The sequence below is a fragment of the Schistocerca americana genome, chromosome 2 (genome assembly GCF_021461395.2).
Source record: "Schistocerca americana isolate TAMUIC-IGC-003095 chromosome 2, iqSchAmer2.1, whole genome shotgun sequence".
Lineage (NCBI taxonomy): Eukaryota > Metazoa > Arthropoda > Insecta > Orthoptera > Acrididae > Schistocerca > Schistocerca americana.
Window position 1 is genome coordinate 582,719,561 of NC_060120.1, and position 17,324 is coordinate 582,736,884.

The window sequence follows — 17,324 nt, forward strand, 5'->3', positions numbered from 1 at the left end:
TTGTCGTTCAGTTGAGCGTGTGCAGATGTAACCGATTGTCCTGCAGAGTAGTTCCAGTTTTAAATACATATCTTTTTACGCTAAAACAGTCCAGGGCGTCTACATTGCTTTTCTCAAGAAGATTTTCCATGTCTGCATATTGAGGTTGTAAAAGTGCTACAATATTTCGATCTACATATTTGCCTCGAAGACCTTTTTCCGATTAGGAAACTAAATAAGTCACGATTTTCTGGCAACTTCAGTGGGAAATTCTGTGAAATTTTCTGCGTTTGTCGTTATGCCGACAGTTTGTACCAGATAAAAATTATATTGTATCTTCTGCCCGCCAAAAACAATTAATTAAAAGTGAAAAACTGTTTTGTTTGTGATCTACACTCCTGGAAATTGAAATAAGAACACCGTGAATTCATTGTCCCAGGAAGGGGAAACTTTATTGACACATTCCTAGGGTCAGATACATCACATGATCACACTGACAGAACCACAGGCACATAGACACAGGCAACAGAGCATGCACAATGTCGGCACTAGTACAGTGTATATCCACCTTTCGCAGCAACGCAGGATGTAGTCCTGTGGAACGCCTTGCCATGCCATTTCCACCTGGCGCCTCAGTTGGACCAGCGTTCGTGCTGGACGTGCAGACCGCGTGAGACGACGCTTCATCCAGTCCCAAACATGCTCAATGGGGGACAGATCCGGAGATCTTGCTGGCCAGGGTAGTTGACTTACACCTTCTAGAGCACGTTGGGTGGCACGGGATACATGCGGACGTACATTGTCCTGTTGGAACAGCAAGTTCCCTTTCCGGTCTAGGAATGGTAGAACGATGGGTTCGATGACGGTTTGGATGTACCGTGCACTATTCAGTGTCCCCTCGACGATCACCAGTGGTGTACGGCCAGTGTAGGAGATCGCTCCCCACACCATGATGCCGGGTGTTGGCCCTGTGTGCCTCGGTCGTATGCAGTCCTGATTGTGGCGCTCACCTGCACGGCGCCAAACACGCATACGACCATCATTGGCACCAAGGCAGAAGCGACTCTCATCGCTGAAGACGACACGTCTCCATTCGTCCCTCCATTCACGCCTGTCGCGACACCACTGGAGGCGGGCTGCACGATGTTGGGGCGTGAGCGGAAGACGGCCTAACGGTGTGCGGGACCGTAGCCCAGCTTCATGGAGACGGTTGCGAATGGTCCTCGCCGATACCCCAGGAGCAACAGTGTCCCTAATTTGCTGGGAAGTGGCGGTGCGGTCCCCTACGGCACTGCGTAGGATCCTACGGTCTTGGCGTGCATCCGTGCGTCGCTGCGGTCCGGTCCCAGGTCGACGGGCACGTGCACCTTCCGCCGACCACTGGCGACAACATCGATGTACTGTGGAGACCTCACGCCCCACGTGTTGAGCATTTCGGCGGTACGTCCACCCAGCCTCCCGCATGCCCACTATACGCCCTCGCTCAAAGTCCGTCAACTGCACATACGGTTCACGTCCACGCTGTCGCGGCATGCTACCAGTGTTAAAGACTGCGATGGAGCTCCGTATGCCACGGCAAACTGGCTGACACTGACGGCGGCGGTGCACAAATGCTGCGCAGCTAGCGCCATTCGACGGCCAACACCGCGGTTCCTGGTGTGTCCGCTGTGCCGTGCGTGTGATCATTGCTTGTACAGCCCTCTCGCAGTGTCCGGAGCAAGTATGGTGGGTCTGACACACCGGTGTCAATGTGTTCTTTTTTCCATTTCCAGGAGTGTATATTGTTGTGAAATGTTAAACATGAAACTCAGCTGTAGGCAGTAAAACTGTACTGCCATTTAAATACGGCCCATTCGCTGTTTTCCCATCTTCGCCCTCCTCACGCTCAGGCAGCACGGTGTGGCGGTAGGGCAAATATGAAGTGAGGCTGAGAGCTTTGGTACTCGGGCTGGGTATGGCCAAAATCTTGGCCACCCTTGTCATAGGTGGAAGCAAATGGAACTGGTGCTGCAAATTCAAGGACATATAAAAATTAAAAAAGTTGAAACTGAAGTGAAAGTGGAGCATTAAGTTGGTGGGTTGGTTGATTTGTGGGAGGGGACCAAACAGCGAGGTCATCGGTCCCTTCAGGGACAGATTAGAGGAGGACGACACGTACTATTTCCTCAGTCTTGCTTCCATTATCAATGACAACGTCAGAACTGCCTCTCTGGCGCCCTTACGTTTTCTAAAGCTAAACATATCGTCATCTAACAGATATTTACGTTTCTTTTCCATTTCTCTGTGTATCATTCTAGTCAGGAACTTGGGTGCTTAATCTGACTGTGCAATAATTCTCGTAATTGACAATTTCTGCCAACTTCGGAATTATAAAGAATTGTGTGGATTATGATTTTCTCCAAAAGTCTGATGGTATATCGCCAATGTCACACATTCTACACACGAACATGAATAGTTCTGTTGCCATTTCCCCAAATGTTATTAGAAAGTCCAGTAGAGTGTCATTCATATCTTCTGTCTTATTTCACCTTATATCTTCTAATGCTGTTTTAAACACTGACTTGGTTTTATCTTCCAGTTGAAACATCAGGTGTACCTGCCTACATCTCAGAGAATTTCTAGTAAATGTGTTTTCCATTACTGACTTGAAATATCTATTATTAAACTCGCCGGTGTATTTTGTTTGAAGACTGACTGATATGCAATTGGTTCAACCATGTCCGACCCCTCGAATAAATACTTTCTCTAATTACCTCATGGAAAGGTATGTGATCTTCATTTCTTATTATTTGACGTATTATCCTCTGTTAACTGCACTGAAAATTATCCGTAGTGTTTAGATGTGGAGCTGCTTGTAGTCGACAGCAGCAGCAGCAGTGGCAGCACCCCAGCCACTGTAGCAGTCGGCAGTGGAAGCGCCTTGACGCCCCGTGTAGCCCCGTGTGCATGGATGAGCGTTGAACTTCCTGACCGACATGTGTTCTCAACGCTGGCTAGACTATCCAGTGGCTGTGGCAGTGCAGTACTTCTTTAAACAAAGTTCTAAACATACCTACACTAACGACGTGGTGATACTAGCCGCAGAAGTAACCTTTCAGTTGAGTGGGGGACAACTTAGGGTGACTAAACAGCGTAAGTGTAATGGGATAATTTGTTTAACCAGGCATGGGCAACCTTTAATAGGCTGCAGGCCTGATTCACATACTTAGTTAAGCTCGTCAAGTGAAAGCAACTCTCTTAGAGCGTAAAGTCAAACCTACAGCGTCTGAGAGGTTAATGTTTAAGGGATAACGCACCTATATGAATGGCACCGTTTTCCTGACATGCTACGCCAGCAAATTATGTGTCAATGCATGCGATTTTAAGAGCACATTTATTTTGGGTTCACCAGGAATTTCCTCTGTGGGCTGGGCTGAAACTAATTATGGGCCGGATGTGGCCCATTCGCTGGCAGTTGCTCACCTCGGTTTAAACTATGACGTCATAGGAGTGAGGGCGCTAGACTAATGACTTTTTAATTTTCTACAATTTCAAACAAAGGATTTTAAAACTTAGGAGAACTGACTTTACAAGCATGCAGGCTGGACCAATTTCCCAGGCTCAGCAGGCGTATAGGATTCTGTACTTAGTTCAGGTCATCTAACAACGTTGCAGGGTGGCCTAGTAACCCAGGGTCTTGGAATTTCAAGCAAAAGGACATTTTCTCATTTAGGATTGTTTTCTTAACATCCCGCCAATTTGCACTTAGGACAAGTGGCCTGCTTCCACATAGGCATCATAGGAGTGGAAGAAAAAACTTCCTATTTTTGAATTTTCTGTCAAAATTTTAAATTCCCGCCATTTTATACACTAGGTCAATTGACATATGTCGTGGGGGGGAGGGGGAATTAAAGTAATAAGACAACAGCACATGATGCTACAGGTGGGAGGGGGAGAGAGGGAAATCTGGCAACAATGCAGACTGGCCCAGAACCATCCTATCTTTCCTAGGGCTAAGGACTACCGCTTTTATACAGGTAGGAATCGGACATAACAATCCGACTTACTACTCAAGCTGACTGCCAACATCGTTCAGTGCTCCAATGTATGCTTGCAGTCTTCTTAGACATAAAAGGAGATTTGGGCAAGCAGTGGCACCAGGATCTACTACACAAACTGAAATTTGACTCCCATCCAAAGTTGTCAGGCTAATCACAGGTTACATCAAAGACTGTACATGTAGGGTACACGTTACCAATGAAAGATCGAAAGCACTCACCCCACTATTAGGAGTGCCCCAAGGAAGCATCTGATGTCCATTATTTTACACTCTATACGCTCCTGACATAGCGATGGTAATGTTTTAGACAGAAACTATGGGCCTGCTTGCAGACTGGCACAGCCTACTGGTGCAGTGAACTGAGAATGACAAATACATTCAGATAACTGGATGTCTAGGTGGAAAAGGCATCCTAAAACGACTAAAACTCAGACAATTCTCTTCATACACAGGCACCTAAAAAAGGGTGGCAGTAAAAAGACGAATATATACGATGAACATTCTGAGAAATTTCTCTCAGTGGCACAGCCAGGTACCTCAGACTGTTCATAGAAGAACACCTAAATTGGAAAAATCACTTGATGTATTTACTAGATAAAAAGAAATGAAGAAAAAGTCTAATATGACAGGTTCAACGCTGATACTAGAACATGCATCAGCTCCCATGATAAGCATACAGCAATCAGTAGCAGAAAGGCCGCATAGAACATAAAAGAGTCTTCTTCGCAACATTACCAAATTAGCAGTCGTAACGGCCAGCCGTGACGTCTATCTTGACTAGAACCTCTGCAAAATACAGTGGCAAAGCTAAAGGTGAAATATGGCAACCATAATCTAAGTAATAGATCTGAGGTAGAAGACCTGCTGAAGATAAGCCCAAGAACAAACAAGAAACTCAGGCAGAAATACATTCCATTTTTACGCACAATAGTAGAAAACAGCAAAGGCATTTCCAGACGTAGCCCTAACGATGGAAGCACAGAACAAAGACCAAACAGACTATAAGAAAACCAAATAATGTAACCTGTGATGAATAACCACCAGACCAACGTTTTATAAAATGGGAATCAAAGATGAAACACAATGTATGCAATTGCAGATGAAAGGGACAAGATGCAATGAAAATATCAGTACAATGAAAACAGCAAAAACATACAAAACGAAAATGTACACCAAAAGCAACACGTGTACACAGTTCTCAGGTGGATCCATGAAATGAACACGATTATAGACTTTAAAATGCATTGTAATCACACAAAAAATTCCACCATTGTACTCCAAAAATTACGTGACAACTGTTACTATCTCCCAATTTTTGCTATCTTCCAAATCAACCCATATTACTTTATTAAGTTCCTTCTCATGATCTTACTTGTAAGTTTTGACCTCAACGTAACCTGTACCTTATAATAACTTATACCCTCAAATTGTTACCTAATTTTTATTTATTATATTTATTTGTTATTTCTAATGTCCATTTTAATTTTTATATTTTATATTTCATGTCTCAGGTTTAAATATTTTTCTTTAGAATCATTATTGTGCGTCTTATGTACTACCATCAAAATATGAAGTGTACTAATACATAACTATGCTACTTGATTACTTGCACATTTTTGATAGAAAGATGAAATAAAATATAAAAATACTATAGATTTATGAATACAATGGCGCAAAAGGTTGGTTAGCAGGACTTAAAAAAGCCCGCATTTCGCGTCAGGGAAGAACATTGAAAGTCGAAAAAAAAGAAAATAATTTTTCTGCTACGCATTTCTGTGGATCACAACCTCAGAAGAAGCAACTGACATTTTTCGTTCATAGTACCTCAATTATCAGCGGAGATTTGGCTTTTACCTAACATTTTTAGAGAGTAGGTGTTTCATGTAAAAAGCTGAAGGTAAAAGAACGTCACAGGAACCACACCTCTGTGATGGCCTTACAACGCTTATACATGCCTCATGAAAAGTAATATGTAGGGGAGAGCGCTGTGCCTGCAGGATTGTGCAAGCAGGAGCACCTCATGTTTGCTGCTCAGTGTTTCAATCTAGTTACTGATTTTTAGACTCACATGAAGGAATGCGCACTAGGGACTGCCAGAAGCAGTTTTCTCTATTTTCTACTGTTTTTGTTGTTATGAGACACGAGATTATGTTTTGTGAAGCGTTGTAAACATTATGAGTCTAAATATTACGAGTTCTACATACACAAGAGGTGTTAAAAGGTTTTGGAGAAAATGGCTGATTCTTCAGTTATGGATTTTTATTATGAGTAAAATCCTGAATATTTTCAAACTAGTTACGTAACATGAGAACATTTAAACCATTTAGCGTCAGTTGTTTGCTATCTTGCAGTTTGAGAAGAAAAAAAGACATCTGTCATGGAATATGTGATATCTGCAAATGAACCGAGTTTTCTTAACGTCTTAGCTTATTATGTCTTGAAAATAGAACTTTGCTTTGGTTGCCGTTAGCTCGCATTTCAAAATGTCTTTGACTTGTAACTGATCTTTGATGATATTTCTTCTTACTTTGATTGCACTTTCTGATTAATTGTGTGCAGTAAATTAGTGAAGTAAGACAATACAAAATCGACAAGATATTCTTTATTGGAGCACTTTTCAATTTGAAAAGAGCTTCTCTTACTGGGCACATTGGCTTATTCTACCTTGGAACAGTTTTTCACATTTGGAACATCTTACTTTTGCGGAGCAGTTTTCGTAATTTCAGAAAAATGCTGCAGCACTCATAAAGTGAATGCTGTAATTTAAAAATGAAATAGGAAAATGTATCAAATTTCTATTACAGGGCTGGCCGGAGGCGGATGGCTGAGAAGTTTTCTAAGATACAATAGATTCCCCTACAATGATAGCAACAGCTACCCATTTCTGTGTTAAGGTGAACGTAGGTTTAATAATTCAGTGAAGGAAAGAGGCACTGAAATATGTATATGCTCGTTAATGTTGAAAAGGAAAAAATATACCGGATATCCTTCCACGAATGGCAGCTGATTCTTACGTCACTGAATCAGTTTCTGTCGTATGTACTTTACAATACAATGACTTTGTTATGTCTATAGATACGTAACTGAATCCGAAAACCGGAAAATATCTCCACCCTCTGAGATCTGCTAGCAATTCAGTTATCTGCATTTCACTTTTCTAACAATTTTTGGCGAGAGACTTCTTTCACGTCTACACGGACGTCTGGATTTCAGTAGTTATAGCGTTTTGATACGAACTCTTGAAGTTATCTACTGAACAGTGGGAAATAAATTAAAGACTACGCCATACAAGAAGTCGGTGCCGTTGTAACGACTCGAGTAATGCCCAGAAAAATAACTGAAAATGGCTTAAGAGATTACGAATTTTTGTTTTTTGTTTATTTGTCATTCATATTTAAAAACTGTTTCTGGATTATCCTTTAGTCAGTGCGTTTAATGTGGTGTTCATTACGTGGGACTCGGTCAGCGTAGACTCAGAATAGGGCCCTTCCTCATGGGATACGGGCTTCCACGCTCAACTTGTGCCCGCAGCTTGAGATTAGGGCATACACGCAGGCATCGCCTGCTATAATGGGCAGCCTCTGTCAAGAGGTGGAGGCTAATCAAGCTTTACCGCTACAACTGGTGTGTGAGCTAGTGTGAGCCATACGAGATAGCAACGTAACAATTACTTGTCTGGTACTTTGATCTGTTCCCAAACAGAAATGGCCATCATACAACCGGTTCTCAGTTTATGAACAAAATTGTTGTTTAATTCTCCTGTGAGTTAAAAAAGGCAAAATTCGGAGTTCCAGTAGGTCAAGAAGATCGTGCTACAGTGACCATATTTATCTGTTTCACTGTCATCTTCATCCACACGGTTGGTGATTAACACTTTCTCGATGGAAACTGTAACAGTGCTCTAATCCTGTTCGTGCAGCGTGGAAAAATGCGTAGAGGCCTTTGGACTTACTTCCCTCTACCGGTAACCATGTACACTGCACGAGGAAGGGCCTCTGCATTGTGCTACCGCGTAGTGTTAGCATTCTGATCTACAATAGCAACATTAAGTATTGTGACAAACACGTTCTCGCCGTTAGGGTGTGCAGCGTGGTCTTCCCTGCCTAGCCAGCCCGTCACGGTTCACTCTGCAGCGACACACGTCCATATAAACACGTGCATCAGTTTCCAGCGCAGTATTGGTAAGTAAGACACCGAAAATATTGTTGTGGTCCATCCTAAAGAAGATCGACATTGTGATTTATTGTGGGAAAACAAATGCCTACGCCAGTATCAAGTCGAATACCTTTGGCTTACACTAGCATTTTTTTTTTTTTTTTACACAGTTCGCAACATGCCGAGGATCAATGAGTATACAGCAGACAAAAGAGTGCGGTAATCGATGCCCTACAGCGAAGCAAGTGTCAGGCAGATGTTGATTTTGGTTTCTACGGACTTATTGGCCAGTGTCTGGAATAAGGAGAAACGATTTACAGGGGCCACAGATAATAAAGAACTGATAGGCTCAGCAACGTCACACTTGTGAGGTAACAGGCAACTTGTGGCGCCAGGAAAATGCTCTAAGTTCGGAGTTCGCGTAGCCGCACGGGCCGCTCGGCAAGCCAGGGTTCGTCAGCAACCACATGGTGCCGAACATTAGCTGGAGCAAGAGGGGTAGCCCCAGCGTGTGGTCCAGGCCGACCACGTGGATGGGAATTCCATGCTGTGTCGAGGACTGTGCGTTGTTTCGATGAAGGAGATTTGTATGTCGGGAGTGCCAAAGATGGTGGACTTTGTAGAACCGTGATGGCAGACTTTCACAGTTCATGTAGAAATTAATAATAGCCAGAGGAATCGTGATACCTTAAAAAGAAACATGTATATTATCATTATTTGCATGACGATTCTGATGGTGTAATCAGATTTTCAATATCTTTATTAGTTTAAAGTTTAGTATCTGACTGTAAATTATACAAGTAACACACAGCAATGAATTTCCAAAATCTAAACTGTTAATCCGATTTTGTCGATCGCGTATCTTTAGAAAGCTATTAGCGTAAATCTAAATTGGTATGAATTACAGGCATATAACTTGAATAGTACATGAATGATTCGAGGTCAAAGTGGCCGATTACTATCGATGACGTCACACCATAAGTACTTCACAGTTACACGAAAAATAAAAAATAAAAACGGTAGCAGCATGCCTATAAATATGTTTATTCGGCTATGTCTTTGTTTATATCCGGTAAATACTATTAATGAAGAAATTGGTCAAATATTTACTGTGTTTCAGAAAGCACCGAGGCATTAGGCTACTGGCCTGTTTTTGTTTCCATTCTTTGATATATGTTTATTTAATCTGTTTATGTATTTAATAATGTGTGTTAGAGCGTGTTTATGGTCCAGGTGTAGGAATATTTATTTAACTTCAAGGTATTTAAATGTATGTGTTTCGATATGTTTGTGAGTGAGCGTTGGCTTGGAGATATGGCGAGAGCGCTCTAGCCAATCACAGCACTCGTTACTACGGTAGGCGACTACTGAAGTGAATGGAGAGACTGGATGGAAGTGGGGGAGGAGGACTGGGTCGCACAGGACCCGAGGGAGTGCTGGACGGGAAGGCGCGACGGATGGTCGCACGAAATACTTGGAGAGTGTTGAGCAGTTTGCGCGTGGTCGCGGGAAATAGAACTACTTGTAGTGCCGAACTGCGCACTTGTGAGATTTCCGTGGCTTCTACAGTGAAGACATAGTATGCATTTAGATGTGAATATCTAGCGAGCTATGTTGTTGCTTCTAGGCGCTACAGTCAGGAACCGCTCGACCGCTTCGGTCGCAGGTTCGAATCCTGCCTCGGACATGGATGTGTGTGATGTCTTAGTTTAGTTGGGTTTAAGTACAGGGTGATTCAAAAAGAATACCACAACTTTAAAAATGTGTATTTAATGAAAGAAACATAATATAACCTTCTGTTATACATCATTACAAAGAGTATTTAAAAAGGTTTTTTTTCACTCAAAAACAAGTTCAGAGATGTTCAATATGGCCCCCTCCAGACACACGAGCAATATCAACCCGATACTCCAACTCGTTCCACACTCTCTGCTGCATATCAGGCGTAACAGTTTGGATAGCTGCTGTTATTTCTCGTTTCAAATCATCAATGGTGGCTGGGAGAGGTGGCCGAAACACCATACCCTTAACATACCCCCATAAGAAAAAATCGCAGGGGGTAAGATCAGGGCTTCTTGGAGGCCAGTGATGAAGTGCTCTGTCACGGGCTGCCTGGCGGCCGATCCATCGCCTCGGGTAGTTGACGTTCAGGTAGTTACGGACAGATAAGTGCCAATGTGGTGGCGCTCCATCCTTCTGAAATATGAATTGTTGTGCTTCTTGTTCGAGCTGAGGGAACAGCAAATTCTCTAACATCTCCAGATACTGTAGTCCAGTTACAGTAGCACCTTCGAAGAAAAAGGGACCAAAAACTTTATTGGCTGAAATGGCGAACAAATGTACAACTAAATGAAACTTTATAGCTCCCTTAATTCGCCGACAGATAGTGCTTAGCTCTGCCTTTTGTCGTTGCAGAGTTTTAAATTCCTAAAGTTGTGGTATTCTTTTTGAATCACCCTGTAGTTCTAAGTTCTAGGGCACTGATGACCTTAGCAGTTAAGTCCCATAGTGCTCAGGGCCATTTGAACCATTTTTATGTTGTTGCTAATAACTAATTACGTGTAGTAGGAATCTATTGTTTCCCTGTTATCCAACATATATTTTATTTAATTGCTGGACCATCGACACGAATAAGTGTTTTGCAGTAAGAAACGGCATTCTTAAAGGTACTTCTGGTGTCGTGCTCATCAGTTAAAGTCGTTAAAGTAGTACCTGCAGATTTTATTTACTTGCAATCTTTCACTTATAAATTTCTATGTTACATTCAAAATTCGCAATTGCCGAGTGATAGTAACTTTCGACCATTCGATTCATGTGTATATTCATATTGGATACTGTAGACTCAACAGTATTTGGCTTGTAAAGCGGCAACTACATCCCAGCGCCTAGACAACGAAACCAGCTAAATTTTTAATATTTCAAATCCGAGTCTGAGGGTACGTAGTTGAGGGCCACCATTAATTTTTATTTGAAAGCCCGCACACTTCGAAACGAAGAATCCCCAAAGGAAAATGAAGACTGCTGTTCACATAAACAGAGAGCTGCCTGAATTCCACGACTTGGAAATATTGAATACTACTGTAAAAAGAATCCTTGGAGACTCTAATCTTCATGGCCGGTGCCTAAGCAAAAAGCCATTATTATCGCCAAAAGATATGAAAGCCCGACGCCAGTTCGCCAGAGCGCGTAAGCACTGGACACCTAAAGACTTGTTGCTTCCTTCCGATGGGATTCGATGTGCTCGAAGACCATTCAATGCAAGAAACGGTCCGCTACCAAGTACCCATTCTTAAGCTTGGTGGTGGGAACGTCTTGGTGTGGAGATGTTTCTCCCACTCAGGTGTCAGCCCTCTGGTGCATATTCAAGGCATAATGATCGTTTCAGATGTTTCGGAAATCTTGAAAATGCACATGTTACCCCATGGGAAACATAAAATGGGACAACACTGGTAATTTCAGCACGACAATGATCCTGAGTACATCTCTGTTCATGGCACAAACTTCTTAAGAAGAATGCTAGGAAGGATGCTTAAGAGGCCTACCAAAAGCTAAGATCTCAATTCGATTGAACACCCGTGGGTTGAACTCGATGGAAGGCAAAGGCGACAAAAAATATCCGGCTGGGATGAGTTATTGCAATCTTTAGTTAAAAAATGGCAGAAAATCCGCCTGCATCGTTTGGCTACCCTCATTGACTCCGTGCCATCACGCTTGGCGGCTGTAATTAAGGCTAAAGGTTATCAACCAAGTATAATGGCTGTGAACACGGATTCGAATTCCGCAAATCTTTTAACCTTAACATGACTTTTGCCAAAGTACAGAAATTTGGTAAAATTGTCTCTGAGATTGTAAATTCTGAAACACATCGTTCCTTGTTTTGTGATATTAGTGCCATTAGCGCTGTTAATAAGTGACATATCGGTTATAAATATTTTCCATTGCATAATTTGTTTTTCTTATGAAACTGTGTCAAATCGCATAGTGTCGCTGTTTTATCTGTGCTCATAAACAGTGCCTCGTATTTTGTTGTTCTGAGGTGAGTGGACACAGCAGACTAAATCTTTGCTTGTTATCCTTTCAAGAGAAATCAGTTCAAATTGTGGACAAAATTGTTCATCCATTTGGTTGCGATTAGCATCACGAATGAATTCTTGCAGTGCAGTCAATCAAGAGATATGGGTTTAATGTACAATTAGGTAATTCTTTTGCGGCACACTAAAAAAAATCCAACTTCTTCAGTTCCTGGAGCGAACAGATTCAGTGGGCAACAGTTTTCCGAAATGGTACTATCTACTGAGAAAAAATCGCACCCTACTTGTCTCTGCAAAGTCTGCTCCGATGTCAGTAAGAGCCCAAATGCAAAAACGTGCCGAATTGTAATGCCGCTCTCTGTGTACGTGAGTGTCTGAGAACCCCTTTCGCTCAGTTCAATGATCGCGAAGATAATAAGACATAATATTTTTTTTCTTTTTTTTTACATTTCTGTCAGCACTGACTGAAGTATGAGTGTACAGTGTTTTAAGAAGGGAATCAGAACTATAGATATACGGTTCCTAAGTTGATTGCAGCGGTAATCAAGAGTCAGTAGGTGTACTCATTTTGATTTCTCGTACATGTTACCGGCTAGGCTCGTTGTCCACTAATATTTGTAGTATGATTCCTTAAGAGGCCCTGGTGTTATCCGGTTTACGAAAAGAAACATTAACTTGTTGACGTTCGATTATCGTCGTACACTTCTGAACTCAGCTCTGTCAATAATATGGTTCTTCATTTACAAAATAAATGACTGCTTATAAACAATCACTTCCAAACTAAACTGTGTTTTCAAAAATGACTAGTTCATATTTTTCTCATACTGATGCATTGAAAAACATATTAACATTCTTGATAAAATCGTATTTGACCATAGTCAGTTCACAAGACAAAATTCACATAATCTAGCGTGCAAGGAAGTCGCAGGTTTGGCTTCCGACAAGCAGTCTCTTCCGTCACTTCATAGCGCCTCTCTGGCCACAGCCATAAACAAAGACACCACATTTCGTTGCTGCAAATAATTTGTAAAGCAACAATACAGCAATACTGAGTTACATTTATAAGAAAGTAATAATCAGAACACAGAAGTATTTTACAGAGAAAAACAATTATACATTCTCACCGATAATTCTTGATACTGAAGTTTCATGACTTGGGTTATGTTACAGATGTTACTAACTGCCAGTTACTGAAGAAGGAAACAAACCCAGATTCATAGGCTAGTTAACGTTTTCATAAGTAACACAAAGCGAAAGAAATGTACTTCCAAAATACAACACGAAATACAGTAAAAGATAAATTAAATTTCAAATAACAGTCACCAAACAACATAATGGACAACGGCCATGCCGCAGTGGATACACCGGTTCCCGTCGGATCACCGAAGTTAAGCGCTGTGGGGCGTGGACGGCACTTGGATGGGTGACCATTCGGGCCGCCATGCGCTATGGCCATTTTTCGGGATTCACTCTGCCTCGTGATGCCAATTGAGGAGCTACTCGATCGAATAGTAGCGGCTCCGGTCAAAGAAAAACATGATAACGACCGGGAGAGCGGTGTGCTGACCACACGCCCCACCTATCTGCATCCACACCTGAGGATGACACGGCGGTCGGCTGGTCCCGATGGTCCACTTGTGGCCTGAAGACGGAGTGCAAACAACATAATAATCCCCAAAGCTTCCATACTAAAAATCAAATATGCTATTCTCAAAGAAACGCAGTCAAAATATGAATGGTGTCTAACGGTTCATTATACAGAGACGTGTCATCTGTTATTGAACAGGCAACTATGGTATAGATTCATTTCAGGTTTTTCAAAACATATCACACACAGGTACATTACGTGTGAGAACGGCATGTACATGTTATATTTTACTGAATAAAAGCATGGGTCAGTAAATGAGTGTACACGGGATAGAAATTCAACCAAATTTCGTAAGCAGGGGAAAGGCAATTCGACGTGTCGATAGCTATACAACACTTTACAGTTTTGGAAAAGACACTTAATTGTCTTTTTGCATCAGTCTATCAGTGATCGATGGAAGAAGGAAGCGGTGCAAGTGACAGGAAAAATTCACAGATCGAACTGACGCACACAGCTATACGCTTATATCACCAACATCAATCTGTTGCGGAATTTTGAAACGTTTTCTTTGCTCGCGTTGTATGTGATTTTCCCGCAGATCGAAAATCTCCTCTCTCGGATCAACGTGGATACCGCAAACAACCACTGTTCGAAACCCAAATCGCTCTTTTCGTCCATCAGACTCAGAGGGCAGTAGATACGTGTGCCCAGATTGATGCCGTGAATTTTGACTTCCGGCAGGAGTTAGACAGAGGTCAGAACGGTTACATACTGCGAATATTGCGACATACAACATATCAGATAAGGTTTGTGTTTGAACTGAGAATTTGCTTGTGATTAGAACATAGCATGTCATTCGTAACAAAATCGCCAGGCGTACTCAAAGGGGGATTTATAGGACCAACACTTTTCACATTATATATAAATGACCTAGCCAACTACGTCAGAAATTCCTTGACGATGTTCACGAATGATGCTGTTGTATACTCTATCAGTCGAAAAGGTTTCGACGCTGGGTTACTTACACATAGAGATACGTTAAGATGGTGGTTCGAATGAATCAGGAGTAGTACTTAGCCACTCCCTCCCCATTTGAGTACAATACACAGAACATTCCTATAATCACGTGACAATGTCACTTTGGGATATTATTCAACTAGCCGGCCACTGTGACTGAGTGGTTCTAGGCGCTTCAGTTCGGAAGCTCGCTGCTGCTATTGTCGCAGATTCGGATCCTGTCTCGGGCATGGATGTGTGTGATGTCCTTAGGTTAGTTAGGTTTAAGTAGTTCTAAGTCTAGGGAATGACGACCTCGGATGTTAAGTCCCACAGTGCTTAGACCCATTTGAACCATTTTTTGATTTGTTCAACTCGCCCATCAAATTGGCTTGAGTGTATGTTATGTCGTCGAAGCCTTGACCTTTGATGTGAACTGCTCCACTTCGTTGCTTTGTAATAGCTTGGTAACGGTAATACCTAATCTAGTCACAGGTGACGATGTTTTTAAGAAAGTTACTGTCTGCATTTCTCATATCAATCAAGTCGTGGCAGGCGACCACGCGTCGTTAGTTTTGTTCGGGAGTCACGGCGTGGGGGACAAACTTTGTACACCATTTCTTCTTCTTCAGAACACTCTGCGGAGTGTCACTTGATTTAGAGACTGCGATTTTTGACGAAGCAACGTTGACACACCACTGTCTCACGTGCACACCTTAGCACTGACTGCTCACAACTGATAAGCGAATGCGCATCTATTGTTTACGGTTATTAGCTCTATCTGCGACCGTAGTTACTGCCCCGATGTCTTTTATACGTCAGGGATAAAACCACTTTCGCCACATTTTGGATGGATGCTGTATACTGGAGCCGCTACGCTAGAATCTGCTGCGAAGTGCAGGAAGACCATCAGAGGATCGATGCCTATGCCAGGGATTAGCAGTTTACCTTTACCATAAACAAATGTAATGTATTACATTTAGATAGGCGGAAGCTCTCATTACTATATGAGGGGCATTCAATAAGTACTGCAACATATTTTTTTCTGAAAGCAGCTAGAATTAGTCAGGATTTAATTCACCATACTATTCCCCACTTCTTTGGTTACAAATGAATAATTTTCAGCATAATTTTCGTTCAATGCGACGGCCTTACGCCACCTTAGAGGGCCTGTACTCCCACATGGCACCACTCTATTTATCAACGTCGGAGCTAACGTACCGCTGCATCAGTAACGTCCCAATATACTCGTGCTGCTTCCAATGGAGTGCATCCTTCATTGGGCCACACAGATGGAAGTTGGAAGATGCGAGATCTGGGCTGTAGGGTGGATGAGGAAGGACGGTTCAATGAAGTTTTGTGAGCTCCTCTCGGATGCACAGACTTGTGTATGTCCATGTTTTGTCATGGAGAAGGAGAAGTTGGTTTGCATTTTTGTGGCCACGAAGACTCTGAAGTGGCTTCTTCAGTTTCTTGAGGATACCAGTATAGACTTCCGAGTTCACCCTTGCACCATGAAAGAGAGCACATCAATCAAAATCAACCCTTCAGATTACCCAAGCGGTTGGATGAGTGCCTCAGCACTGCCAACAGAGATGTTCAGTGGAGCAGCGAGGCGTTTAACTGTGATTAGTCAACCACTTCGAATGAGAGTGTCTGCACGTTCCAACACTGCAGGAGTCACAGCTGTGAGCGGCTGGCTGGCATGCGGGAGACTGGACATGTTTGCACGATCTTGTTGCGGCACTGACAAACGCCTTTCCCAACGGCTCACCGTGCTTTTATTCACTGTCAGGTCTCCTCAGACATTCCGCAAGCGCCTATGAATGTCTGCGATGCTCTGGTTTTCCACCAATAGAAACTCAGTTTTCTGCTTGAGAGGCATCTCCGTTACAGAAGCCATTTTAAAGGCCATCCATCAGAACTTCATGAAACTACATGGGGTCGGTTTGTAAGCGTACTATCATATCGCTGGCTTGGTTGCGGAGTATCTTTGCGGGCAGCCGCGTCTGTAGAGTCGAGCGCGGGACGCGAAACTGTTATGTTGTGTAGTGTGTCGCTCTGCATGTGAGAGTTATTGTTAGCGTGGAGGTTGAAGTGTTGCTGCAAGTGCTATTACAGTAAAGTGATGAAATATAGAAGTGATTCATGGAAAGTGCGTCAAGACGTAATTAAAAATGAGCAGTGCCGCCGATAACGTGTGTACCCACTCATGCATGTCGTACCGTACAGTATCAATCATTCGCGCCGTGTTCGCTCTCTCAGAGTGAACTAATGTGAATGAGCAAAAATTAGTTACCACAAAAGAGTGCAAAGAAGTGCCAGTGTCTTGTAGCGAGCGTGAGGACGTGCGTTCGATCATCGCGTTTCCGTATTATCAACAATAACCAGCACCGCGACGGTTACGCGCACGCTCGTACAACTGATAACTGTGAACTGTAAATTTAACTTTGTGAGCAGTATTAAAATTTATTACTAGTGTCAAGGAGGACTGGTACCAAAAGAAATCTGTATATGCGTGACGAGCGTAAGAACT

General features: G+C 42.6%; 1 pseudogene; it reads left to right on the forward strand.

Annotated features, from left to right (window-relative positions):
* The first annotated feature begins 13,541 nt into the window (after window positions 1–13,541).
* LOC124596949 lies at window positions 13,542–13,659 on the forward strand (annotated as a pseudogene).
* Window positions 13,660–17,324: the final 3,665 nt, after the last annotated feature.